The sequence below is a fragment of the Suricata suricatta genome, chromosome 5 (assembly GCF_006229205.1).
Source record: "Suricata suricatta isolate VVHF042 chromosome 5, meerkat_22Aug2017_6uvM2_HiC, whole genome shotgun sequence".
Lineage (NCBI taxonomy): Eukaryota > Metazoa > Chordata > Mammalia > Carnivora > Herpestidae > Suricata > Suricata suricatta.
This window is the reverse complement of record NC_043704.1, coordinates 101,990,236-102,002,845: the sequence shown is the minus strand read 5'-3', so window position 1 is coordinate 102,002,845 and position 12,610 is coordinate 101,990,236. Positions and strand designations below refer to the sequence as shown.

The 12,610-nt window shown below is 34.5% G+C and overlaps 1 long non-coding RNA gene across 1 annotated transcript; it reads left to right on the top strand.

The window, feature by feature from the left end:
• The first annotated feature begins 7,958 nt into the window (after window positions 1-7,958).
• LOC115292058 lies at window positions 7,959-11,651 on the top strand. The gene is made up of 3 exons (XR_003908778.1): window positions 7,959-8,107; window positions 8,288-8,389; window positions 11,392-11,651. It is a non-coding gene; the product is annotated as an uncharacterized LOC115292058 (long non-coding RNA).
• Window positions 11,652-12,610: the final 959 nt, after the last annotated feature.

The following is a 12,610-nucleotide window of genomic DNA, read 5'->3' as shown; positions in this document are numbered from 1 at the left end:
ATTCTTTGAAATGCAAACTTTTGGGATAAATTTTTCATTAGTAGGATTACTAAAGAGAGAGAAATTTAATATTGGGCAAATGAAAAATCTTCTCCACAAATATTGGTACTGTAAGGTCCATGTTTGTGTCTTTCTGTATGTTTTTGTGTATCTATGAATGTATGTTGTATATGTGTGATATTTTTCTACCTCCAGATGGTATTGCCAAAAATAATTTGTGAAAAAGCTCTATTTAATTGGCTCAAACAAGTGCTTATATATATTTAATATTCATAAAAATTCTGAAATAATATAACTGAATAACAGAAACTAACCCAAATGCTTTTCAAGTTCACCTTTTCTAGGATATTCTTTGGTAAATAAAAGCTACTTGAAATGTATTGGCTTAATTAAAATAGACATATTTTCAGAGTTACCAACATTAAATGTAATGCAGGTAGATAACTATGTGGGTTTACTAGTCAAATTTATATAGTCTCTGTTATAAAATTCATCAGCAAGACCTGAAGTTTTCATAACTAATCTGAACATAATTATTAAGAACAAATGAATTAAATAAGTGTAAGTGAGATTAAAATTTATAAATGAACTTTTCAGCAATATTTTTGTCTACTTAAATAGGTTCCCCAAATATTTTTGGTAACTTAAAACCTTAAAGTTTGCTAAGTTAAATTAGATGATGGAAATTCATTAAGTATGTAGATAATTTTCAAATAAGATAAAATACTGAAACATTTATTATTGAACATGGGTTTTGATGTGAAAACAGTGGGGTTTGGAGCAAATGGTCAAGAAAGAATTGTTGAGGCATCTTTGGTGCAAAAAGGTGGTTTCATTAAAGCATGGGGACAGGACCTGTGGGCAAAGAGAGCGGCACTGGGGTTGTGAGGAGTGGCTCATTATGTATTTTCAAGTTGGGAGACGGTTAGGGATAGTGTAAGTCTCTAAGGAATTTGGAAGCAAGGTTTCCAGGACCTTGAGGAGCTAGCTGTTGTTAGGATTAAGGTTATTTACTACTCTCTAGTAAAACCCTAGTCATGAGACCCTTCAGATGTCTATCAGTGGGCCATATGTTTGGATGATTGCTAACATACATCCTGGTGGGTAGAGATAAAGGAAGTTTCCAAAGGAATTTTTATATGTTAAAGGAGACTTACAGGATCCTGGAGGTCAGGCTCAGGCTTATGTTAGATTAAAGTATTAACATGGATGCAGTTGAGTTCCTAGAGGAAGGTCACCGTAAGTTGTAAGGAAATTTAGTTTTTTCCATATTTCTTTTGCCTTTGTTCTCCATGGTTTATCTACCATTATCTTCTTATAACAGAAAAACTAAAGATGTTTGGGTTTATTAGTAAGTATATTTTGTGCCACATTGAAAGATTGTACTATTAAAGGGGGCACAGGCTTCTAGAAAGTATGATATATATTCATAAATTTGCCAATCTAAAGAATGCCGGTGTAACAGGTAGTGTACAATTTCTTACTTCTTAGTTTTTACTAGAAATTAAGGTTTCTAAGGGTTAAGAATTCTAATGTATGTAATTAAAACTGGTAGGAATCATAAGGGACACATTTCTATATGCAAAGAAAATAAGATGTATGCTTTTATTAAGAAAAAATGTGAAGAACGGAGTTGCATTTTTGTTGAGGGAAAAGAAAGTAATTTTGTCCTAAAGCAAAGCTCATTATCTCCAATGAGAAAGAGAACGAGACAAACTAAAACAGATACAGAAAGTTGTCGAAGGTTTATGAAAAAAGAATCTTGGCCAAGGAATTTTATGTGTGATCAAACTGGATAAGATTGAATTGATTTGTTACAAGGGTTTTAAAAATATTCTTTAATATCAATAATGAACTTACATAAAACTGAAGCTTAATTTTCTTTCATCTATTAAAAGTGCAAAGTTTGTGGGAATTATTGGTCTGCTCCTGATAAGAGATTGTAAAGGGTCTTTCCGTACCTTTTGGGTGATTGCCTAGAACAAAGAATTTGTATCTTATCAAAGTGATTTCCTGTGTTTCATGTTGTTTTTTTCAGGTTGTTGGTTACTAAAGTAAACGTAGTCTTCTTGGTATTAAAAGAGCTAAGTTTTGCTCAGAACTGTGTAGACTTTGAAGACTTTGTCACTTGGTTAAATAGATAACTAAGTATTTCACAGTGACCTATGATCCTGTTTAGTCAAGTGTCCAAACATTTGGATACTTTTGATGAAGTTTCCAAGATCAAAATCTTTTTAAAAAATTTTTTATTAAGTTTTAAATTTTAATTTCAGTATAGTTAAATACAGTATAATATTAGTTTCAGGTATACAATATAGTGATTCAATAATTCTATACATTAGTCAGTGCTCATTATGATAAATGTACTCTTTAATCCCCATCACCTATTCTACCCACCCCCTAACAACCCCCCTCTGGTAACCATCAGTTTGTTCTCTATAATTAAGAGTCTGTTTCTTGATTTGTCTCTCTTTTTGCCTTTGCTCATTTGTTTTGTTTCTTAAATTCCATATATGAGTGAAATCATATGGTATTTGTCTTCCTCTGACTTACTTCACTTAGGATTATAATTTATAGCTCTATCCATGTTGTTGCAAATGGCAAGATTTTATTTTTTGTGGCTGAATAGTATTCCATCACACACACACACACACACACACACACACACACACACACACACTACCTCTTCTTTATCCACTCATCTATTGATGGACACTTAGGCTGCTTCCATAATTTGGCTATTGTAATAATGCTCCAATAAACATAGGGGTGTATATACCCTTTCAAATTAGTGTTTTTGTGTTCTTTGAGTAAATACTCAGTAGTGTGATTACTGGATCATAGGGTGGTTCTATTAATTGTTTGAGGAAAATCCATACTGTGTTCTGTAGTGGCTATACCAACTTGCATTCTCACTAACAGTGCACAAGGGTTCCTTTTTCTCTACATCCTCACCAACGCTTGTGGCTTCTTCAAAATCAAATTCATTTTTTAAAAGTTTATTTTTATTTATTTTGTGAGAGAGATAGAGAGTGAGTGGGGGAGGGGCAGAGAGAGAGGGAGACTGAATCCCAAGTAGGCTTCATGCTGTCAGCGCACAGCCTGATATGGGGCTCGAACTCACAAACTGTGAGATCATTATCTGAGCTGAAATCTAGAATCAGAAGCTCAACCTACTGAGCTACCCAGGCACCCCTCAAAATCAAATTCTTTGTTTGATCTGGAAGAAACTCTGGGATATTTTTAGAAGGTCCCAAGAAGACCTTAAAAGATTTGTTAACCTAATTAGGCTTATTTGGTATATTAAATTACATGGGAAGTATTGTCAAATAAATGATGCTAAACCTTCTTAGGTTATATTTGCGAAGAAATGTGTTATTAATATAAGTGTTCTGGAAAATGTATAAAGTTTTTAAAAATCTTGTTTGTCTTGGTATAATGCTATCACTTGTAATTCTAGTTATTATCTTGAAGTGTTGTGTGTCACAGAAGTAACCAAATTTTCTTGTTAATTGCATCAGCGTGAACACTCAGCAGTTTTTTAACCTTGGGCATTTTTAAGTCTTTTGTCATTTATAGACAGTTATTCATTTACTTTGAAAATTTTGCAAGCATGTTTTATCTTCAGAGATTGATAGAAAGGACTTTTGAGGAATACAGGGTGCTGATAACCTTAAGATCACAAAACTGAACTGGGGAAGAGTTTCTGGAACTAGTGGAAAAACTGGATTCAGGCAAAAGAGAGTTAATATCATGGGACTGAATGAACTGAAGAGGCTAATTATATTATCTTTTATGATTTTTTTGTTTGAAACATTGCCAATTTTTTTAATGTTTTGTTTTTCCAGAGGTAAGGGAACTTTTTCTCTTAAGCTAACTATAATTTTTAGCAATTTGATAAAATATACCTTTGTGAACAAGCTGAAACATTTATATTTTTCTCCCTACCCAATCCTTCCAAAACTCAGAAACTCTCGGTGAGCATTCTTACATTTTTATAGCAATATATTTATTTGCTTAAGTTCAATAATAATGTTCTCCTTGCAACAGGACACAATTGTAAACATTGGTTATATTACCAAGGCTTTGGCTGAAATGTCATATTTGAGAGACTCATGCATAGACTCAGATATGACCAGACAGTTTTAAGGAACTAAGGTTGACTTTATGGAGCTAATAAAGCCCCTTGGAAAAAGCTGTGTGGTACCTTGTTTCCAGAGTTTTCATCAGCGTTACCAGCTGAGTAAGGAACGTCACTTTCCAGCAGATCCAGGAAGCTTAGGATATTTTGTGGACCTTGAGAAAAGGAATTTACCCAGTTCTATAGGTATTACAGGCAAATCTGATGGCAAATCTTTTGCTTTGCTTCTGGCCTGGAGAGTCTTTTAAAAGTTCAAGATGAGACTCCTTAGGAAAAGTTTCAGTTAAGGAGATTTAAAAAGAACCTACGTGGTCAACCACTATTCTTGCCATACTTATGTAAATAATCAGGCCAAGTTTATTGAAACTAGACTTATTTTGCAAAAAAAAGTAGTCATAATTTGGCTATCTTTGATGAAAATGAGGATGATTTTAGAGAGAAATGTAAGTTTTGGTAATATACTTTTGTGAATATTAGATACTAGTTCTGATTAATTGACTTTGAGGGCTTGTTGTTTGCCTATAAACTGGACTGGATCCTAAATTCTTCTGATTTCCTCAAATATCTGGCTATGATTCGCTAAATTAATGTTTCTAATTTTCATGCATCCTTTTGATTTGGTATCATTGAGGACTAAAACTGCCCCATTTTTCTGAAAACTAAAGCTAGACAACTTGATATAACTTCAGAAAAATTACTACAATAGCTCATGTGTAGACTGTTCATGCCTCTTGCCAGGTGGGCCACTCGGAAGGATCACTAGAGACATTCAAACTGCAAACTAAGAAATCTTTCAGATAGCCACTGCCTTCCCCTACTTTATCTGAAGATGCTTTGACCCTAACATCTAACAGTGTTGACTGGCTCCCACCTAGACTCAGATACTAGCTTATAATCTGCTCCGATCATTAACCTTCATTTTTCTTTTGTTTCCCTAAAAATGCCTCTTATTAATTACCTGATTGCTTGCACAATATAGGCCTGACCTTGGGAGCCCACTCACAAGGTCACCTCCTGAAATGAGACACAAATGTTTAACTGAAATGACATATTCTCAAGACAGACTGGCTCAATGAGATATGGAGCAATCTATCAAATTACATTCTGAGTTTCGAAACTTTTTTAAAGTTCCAAAGATAGAACTGAAGGGGGACAAAATATACCAACTTCAAATATGCCTCTATGGCATACTGATTATTTTAAGCTGGTTATTTTTAAGAAATTGCATTAAGTGAAACTACAATACAATCTAAGTTTATTTTGGGAAAAAAAAAAAAAGAAATTGCAGACACAAGAGAAGTTCTGAAAAGCCAGTGGAAGTTACCTTCTTATAAGACATTTACATATATAAGGGAAATCTGCATTTGCAGGGGTGTCTCCCTCTCTGTACCCGGAAGAGAAGGATATCTAAAGCTAGAGACTCTTTATTAGTGCAGAAGGCGTGGACTTACATCTGCGTTACAACCTCACTCCTGTTTACTGGGCTTTTCCTGGTAACCTCTCATAACTGAATCTCAACCCCTAGCATCTGCTTTTGCTGTTAGCTGAAGATGATATTTTAAGGTGGTGTTTTTGGCCAATTGGGGGAGTTACTCAGTTTTCTTGGGTCTCTCCCATGTATACAGGAGGTATACATGTTAGTAAACTTATTTTTCCTTCTGTTAACTGATCTTACATCAATTTAGTTATTAGACCAGCCAAAGAACCTAGAAGGGTAGAAGGAATTTTTTCTGCCCCTACAACCTATTGTCTATTTAGATAGATGGATATATAGATTTAAACTCAGAGAATATGTATGCTTTTGCAATCCATTTCTTCCCACTATATTTAACCCAATACTCCATCTGTATGAATTGTTAAAAGATAATGGAGGCATATTTATATTTTTTTAAGTTTATTTGAACAAAACTTGATTAGAATCCAGCAGCCCCACACCAGATGTGGTTGGGGTAATCCACTGACGTAAGCAGGGAAAGATTTTTATAGATAAAGTGTGGAAACAAAGTAAGGAAATCATTTGATTCGCTAAAACTTATGTTTGCCTTATTTGGAAAAGCCTGGCTGACTGGGTGTGATAGGTTGTCCTCTGGTTTTGATTTCTTAATGTTGAAGTATTTACAGTCTTAGGTTTTAGTTTGCTTATGTAGAACACTGCGGTTTTAAAACGACCCTAGGCTAATGGCCTCCTTACTTACTTAATAACGTTGCTAAGAACAGGTATATCTGTTACATAACAACAGTGCAGTTATCAATTTTAGGATACTTAATATTGAAATAATTATATTTCCTAGTCTACCATCCATAGTCCAATTTTGTCAATTGACCCAATAGTGTATTTTATAGCAAGTTTTTCCTCTTCAGCATAGGATTCAATCTAGGATCAGGTACTGTATTTAGTTGTCACATCTTTTTAGTCTTTCTCCTTTTTTCAAGATTTTATTTTTAAGTAATCTCTACACCCAATGTGGGGCTCAAACTCACAACACTAAGATTAAGAGTCACATGTGCTACTGACTGAGCCAGCCAGGAGCCCCTTAGTTTCCTTTAAAATGGAAGAAGTCCTTCATTTTTCATTATCTTTATGACACTAACATTTTTGATAACAAAAATAGCCCCCTGGAAACAAAGTACAATATTCCTTATTTTAGGTGTGCCTAACATTTCCCAAAGTTTAGTTTCAGATTATGCATTTTGCCTAGAATAGTACATTAGTAATGTTATATCTGGAGGCACACAATTTGTATGCCATCTGTCTCTCATTTGTGATATTAATTTTGGTCTGGCCAAGGAGTGGTCTGGGATTTTTACATTATAGTTAGCTAGGTGTTTTCTGTTGTTACTAATAACCAATCTCTGAGAAGAATTATGTTCAGAATTATGTTAGATTCTACTCTTGTTAGTTAGTTATCTTTGAAGGTTCTTTATCTACCAATAAACTGGACTGTATCCTGAATTCTTCTCATTTCCTCAAGTATCTGGCCACAACTCTCCAGACTAACATTTCCAGTTTTCTTCACTTTAAGGCTGCCCTTTCTCCCTGCAAATTGAACCTGGATGACTTGATAGAAACTTCAGAGAAATCATTGCCACAGGTCCTGTATGAAAAACCTTTATGCCTGTTGCTGTGTGGTCACTCAGAACACCTGATGGCATCGCCAGAGACATTCAAACTGAAGAAGATGGTATGGGCCCAACATCTAGAAATCATTGACTGCCCTCAGGACTCAAACTGGGCTTTTTATAGTCTGCTTCAATCATTAACCTTTGTTTTCTTTTGTTTCCATAGAAATGCTTCTTATTGACTACCTCCTTGCTTGAACTATATGGGCATAGTTTGGGGATCCCAGATGAATTACTGCTGTAGGGTTTAGAATATGTCACCCTAAAACATGTCATGTTGGTATATTGATTGTTTTGAATTAAAGGTAGTTGAGAAAGAGTTAGTGCAAGGATGCTCTGACCTTCTTTTGCCCCCTGAAAGTAGAATATAACTTTCCCATGTGAAAGCACTCTCCTTCTAGCAGAAGAGTCGGCACTTTCCTTATCACCAGAATGGGGTTTTAGGGCCAAGAAGGTTATATAAATGAACCTTGCTACTTCTTCACCATTTCACCCCAAGCCCAAATCTTGTATGTCAATCTTCACAAGCTTATTGTTTCTTTGTCTAAAATGTATAAAAGCTTCCTGCTTTGGTTACTTGCTAAGTCTCATATGGGGTTCCCATATGTCCCTACACAATTAAATTTGTTTTTCTCCTGTTAATCTTATTTCTGGTGGATCTCAGTCAGAAACCAAGAACGGTAGGAGAGAAATTGCTTTTTTCTCCTCTTTACCACCTCCTGAAATGAGACACAACTTGTGAACTGAACTGACCTATTCTTAGGATGAAGAAACTGGTTCATTGAGATGGAGGACTTTGATCAACTCAAGTTCTGGACTGTGAAACTTCTGGAGAGAGTTTCAAAGGTAGGAGTGAAGGGTAGCAGAATATGCCACGCCAAAACATGCCTCTTTGGCATAAGGATTATTTTGGGCCAATTATTATTACTTTTTTAATGGCAGACACAGGAGTAGCTGTAAAAATAAAGTTGAATTAATCCTTTTGTGAGAGAAATCTCCATTGATTTCCTTTTTGGTCTGTACCAGGAAGAAAAGGATGACTCTAAATCACAAGAAACACTCATCAATGGAGAAGATGCTTTCTCAAATCTCCATAACAGCCTTACCTTGTTTACTATGTTTTTCCTGGTAAGCTTCCATAACTAACCTCCCAAATTCTCAACATTTTCTTTTGTCTTTACCTGAAGATGATGTTTAAGGTAGTGTGATGGGCCATTTCAGGGAGTTTTACTCATTTTTCCTGGGTATCTCCCACATATACATGAGGTGTACATGTTAATATACTTCTGTTGTTCTTGTGTTAATCTGCTTTTATTATGGGGGGATCTAGTGAAAGAACCCAGAAAGGTGAAGGGAAAATTGTTTTCCTCTCTACGATGGGAAGATACAATAAGGCCCTGTAAATATTCTCCTTTTCATCAAAAATTTCCTGCTAGATTTAGCATTTATTTATTAAATTTTTTAAAAATGTTTATTTATTTTTGAGAGACAGAGCATGAGCTGGGGAGGAACAGAGAGAGAGGGAGACAGGAGTCACATAATTGAAGCAGGTTCCAGACTCTGAGCTGTCAACATAAGGACCAATATGGGGCTCAAACCCATGAATGGGCAGATCATGACCTGAGCCCAAGTCAGTTGCTTAATCTACTAAGCCACCCAGGCAGTCCTACATTTAGCATGTATTAATGAGTTTTACCTAAACCAATCTTTACTGTTTCGGCTGAAAAATGAAGATGTTCCCATTCAATCACTCTTTTCATATTTACAAGTCAGCACTTTCTTACAGCTACAGTGCATGAAATTGTGCTTCTCACATTTAGTATCTTTTGTTTAACTTTATAGGTTAGAAGTTATATCATAATTTTTGTTTTTCTAGATTATTAATGAGGCTTATTTGTTTTTAATTTTAATCAGTAAATTATCTACTCATACTATGTCTACTTTTATTAAGAGCTTTGTGTTTTATATATCTACATGAAGTGTTTCTATATTTTAATGTGTTAACCCATTCTCATATTAGTGACAGTTATTTCTCTAGTTTGTTATTTTCATTTCAGTTTTGTGTATACTTTTACCTTGTATTTAAATATTTTTGCATTGAGTCAAATGTATCCATTTTTCCTTTATGATTTTTTTCCATTAATATAATTAGGAGGTCTATTTTATAGAGTACAAAATAAGTTATCAATATTTTAATGCTGATTATATATATTATATATATGTATAAACACACTGCCTATATTGAAAGGGACTTTTTTTCTTGCCTGTGTGGAAAAGAACACACAGATCTGTAATTGGGACAATTAGTTCCAAAGACAATTTCATAATAGTAACAGCTATTAATACTGGAACTGTTAGTGAAAAAGATTATGTGTGTGTTTATACGATCTATTTTAACACTAGGATCATTCACAACTTTCTCCTCAGGGTCTGGTATAGTTAAAAGGTAATAAGACAACATTAAGCAAAAAGATTAGTTGCTGTTATTTTTACAAAAGTCCAAATGGGGTAAAGATGCCCTCTAGTGGAAGGTAAGGGCCTCTCTTTAATCAAACTGCAAGTATAAAAAAAATTATCCATTGTTTTATAAAACACTCCACATATGAAATTGAAATGTGGGATTTTTGCTTGCTTTCTAAACAACAGAATCAGCAATAGAATTAAAAATAAATTATCATATATAAGAAATTATATTCCCATTCATATGTTCTTTCTGAATGGATTTTATTTATTTTAACTACTTCTCTAGTATATTATCCTGTAAGCAGAAAAAACCAAATTGTCATGGCCACCAGTCTGTTTTCTCTTTTGAAGAAAGAATTGATTACTCTTTATTGCAAGTATACCTACTCTTTCTCATAAGCTTATACAAATAAATATTGACTTGTTGAGTAGATTATCTGAGTGTACTATCAGAGTTTGCTTTAGCTTTATAAAAAAAGAAATTGTTTTAATATTTTGAAAGTAAATAGTTTGAAAAGCTATAAGTGCTAGTGATAAATATCGTAAAAGAAGATGTCAGAATTGCTTATTATATGACTTTCAGGGTTGATATATTTGAAAAAGAGATAAAAGGGTAGAGGAATTGAGTGTGTAGAGTTAATTTTGTGGTCTTTAAAAAAATCATGCTGGGCCAGTTGGATATACATCTGGACAAAAACCAAAAAGTGAATTTTAGGTTACCCTTCATTCCATAGAGAAAAATTGATCCCAAGTAGATTGTGGATCTGAATGTGAAAGGTGTGGGGCATCTGGGTGGCTCAGTGAGTTAAGCATCTGACTTTGGCTGAGGTCATGATCTCACAGTTTATGGATTCAAGCCCATCATCAGGCTCTGTGCTGACAGCTCAGAGCCTAGAGCCTGATTCAGATTCTGTGTCTTCCTCTCTATTTGCCCCTCCCCTGCTTGCACTCTGTCTCTCTCTCTCAAAAAAAAAAAAAGTTAAAAAAAAATTAAATGTGAAAGGTAAACCAGTAAAGCTTCTAGAAGAAAACATGTTATCTTCAGGATAACAAATATTTCTCAAACTGGATACAGACAGCACTAACAATAGAAAATGTTGATAATTGTACTGAATTAAAATTAAGAACTTCTTTAAATAAAAAAAATCCACTAAGGGAATGAAAAGGTAAATCACACACTGGGCGAAGACATTTGCAATACATGTATTCAATAAAGGACTCATCAAGAATTTGTAAAGAATTCTTATAAACCAATAAGAAAAAGAACATAGTAGAAAAATGGACAACTTAATTGGGATTTTACAAAACAAATTCGAGCGATCAATAAATTTATGAAAATGTGCTCAACTTCCTTAGTCATCAGGGAAAGTAAACCTAAATCACTGTGAAAGATAGCACTATAACCAGAACTGTGCTGGTAAATGTTGGACAATAGGCTTTCCAGAGGAGAAAAAACAAACTGGAAAATTGAGTGAAAGAAAAAACTTATTAAATATCTGTATTAACCTTAAAAATGGCTAAATGTTTTATGAAGCTAAATTATGTCAGAGTGCTATATCCAAAAACTTTTGTGCTTTCCCTAAAAATGTGGCTTTAATGATAAGAGTGAAATAACCATTTTAAAAGTTTTCAAGGATGTTATAACCTTGTTCATTTTTTTCCTTTAGCTTGGAGCCACAGAGGGAAAAACAGCTGCAAGCCAATAAAATAAAATGGGAAGGAGTGCTTCTTAGTGAAAGATACGGGTATACGGGTAACTGGTTAAATGAATATTGGAAGTGGAGTGAGGGTTCCATCAGCTGTAAACACACGGGAAGGCAAGAAGCAGCTTCCTGCTGGGTAGATGTTAATTTAACAGGATATGTTGCAGATAAAAATATTTTCCAGAGATTATTAATTCCTATAAATCTACACCTACATTTTCAAATTAGTATCAGATTACTTTTGAAGGCTTTCTCCTCCCATACAGAACATACCAAAATATTACGTAAAAAAAAGACATTAGATTCTATTGCTACACAAAGACCCTTCTAGATGTTTTACTGCTACAGCACATTTCACATTTCATAAATTTTTATGCCTCTTTTGACCTAGACTTTTCTTTTGTCTGAATTACTTAGCAGAACTTAGTTTAAGAATATGTGCTATGTCTAAAAAAGGATTCATTTTAGATGGATGTAATGGAAAGAGATTGTTTCTTGAAGATTCCTGTTGAGCCTTACATTTTGGTCAAGGATGAGAACCATTACCAAGCACCAGTTTGGCAACAATTCTACACTTCTCCTCTGACAAGGGTCTTTAATCAACAACCAAAGATCTTGGAAGTTGTTTAGACATTTGGCTCTGCACACATGCAAGGTTAATAAATGTGAATAATAGGCTCATATCCACTAAACAACTAAACAGATACCACTTGGGTAAGTCAAACACGGTTTATATATTTAAAGGTGCAGCATGAAGTCAGAGCTGGTAGAGTGTGCAGTAGAGAGATCAGTTCTCGTTTCCTGTTAACAGACAGAAGTGCTTCTCCATGAAGATCCCTCAAAAAGGCCACACCAGCAGACACCGTTGGGGATGGTAAATCTGAGCAAATGAAGCTCACATCATACCTTTCAAAGCTCAGCTGCCCACTTTAGACCTAGTCTTCCACACATAGTGCTAAAGCAGTCCAGGACATAGTCTAACTTGGCTACACCCTGGAGACAACTATACCATGGCCAAGTGTACGTCATCTATCTCAGAGTCCTATGACCCATATAAGGCTTTCAAGTGTAAAGTATGTGGTACTCATACTGCTCAGTAAACTTTTCATTAATTACTCTTTCTTAAGCTAAACCAGCTTGAGCCAGATAGAATCCTGGTTTTCATGCTGTGGAGCAGAGCAAG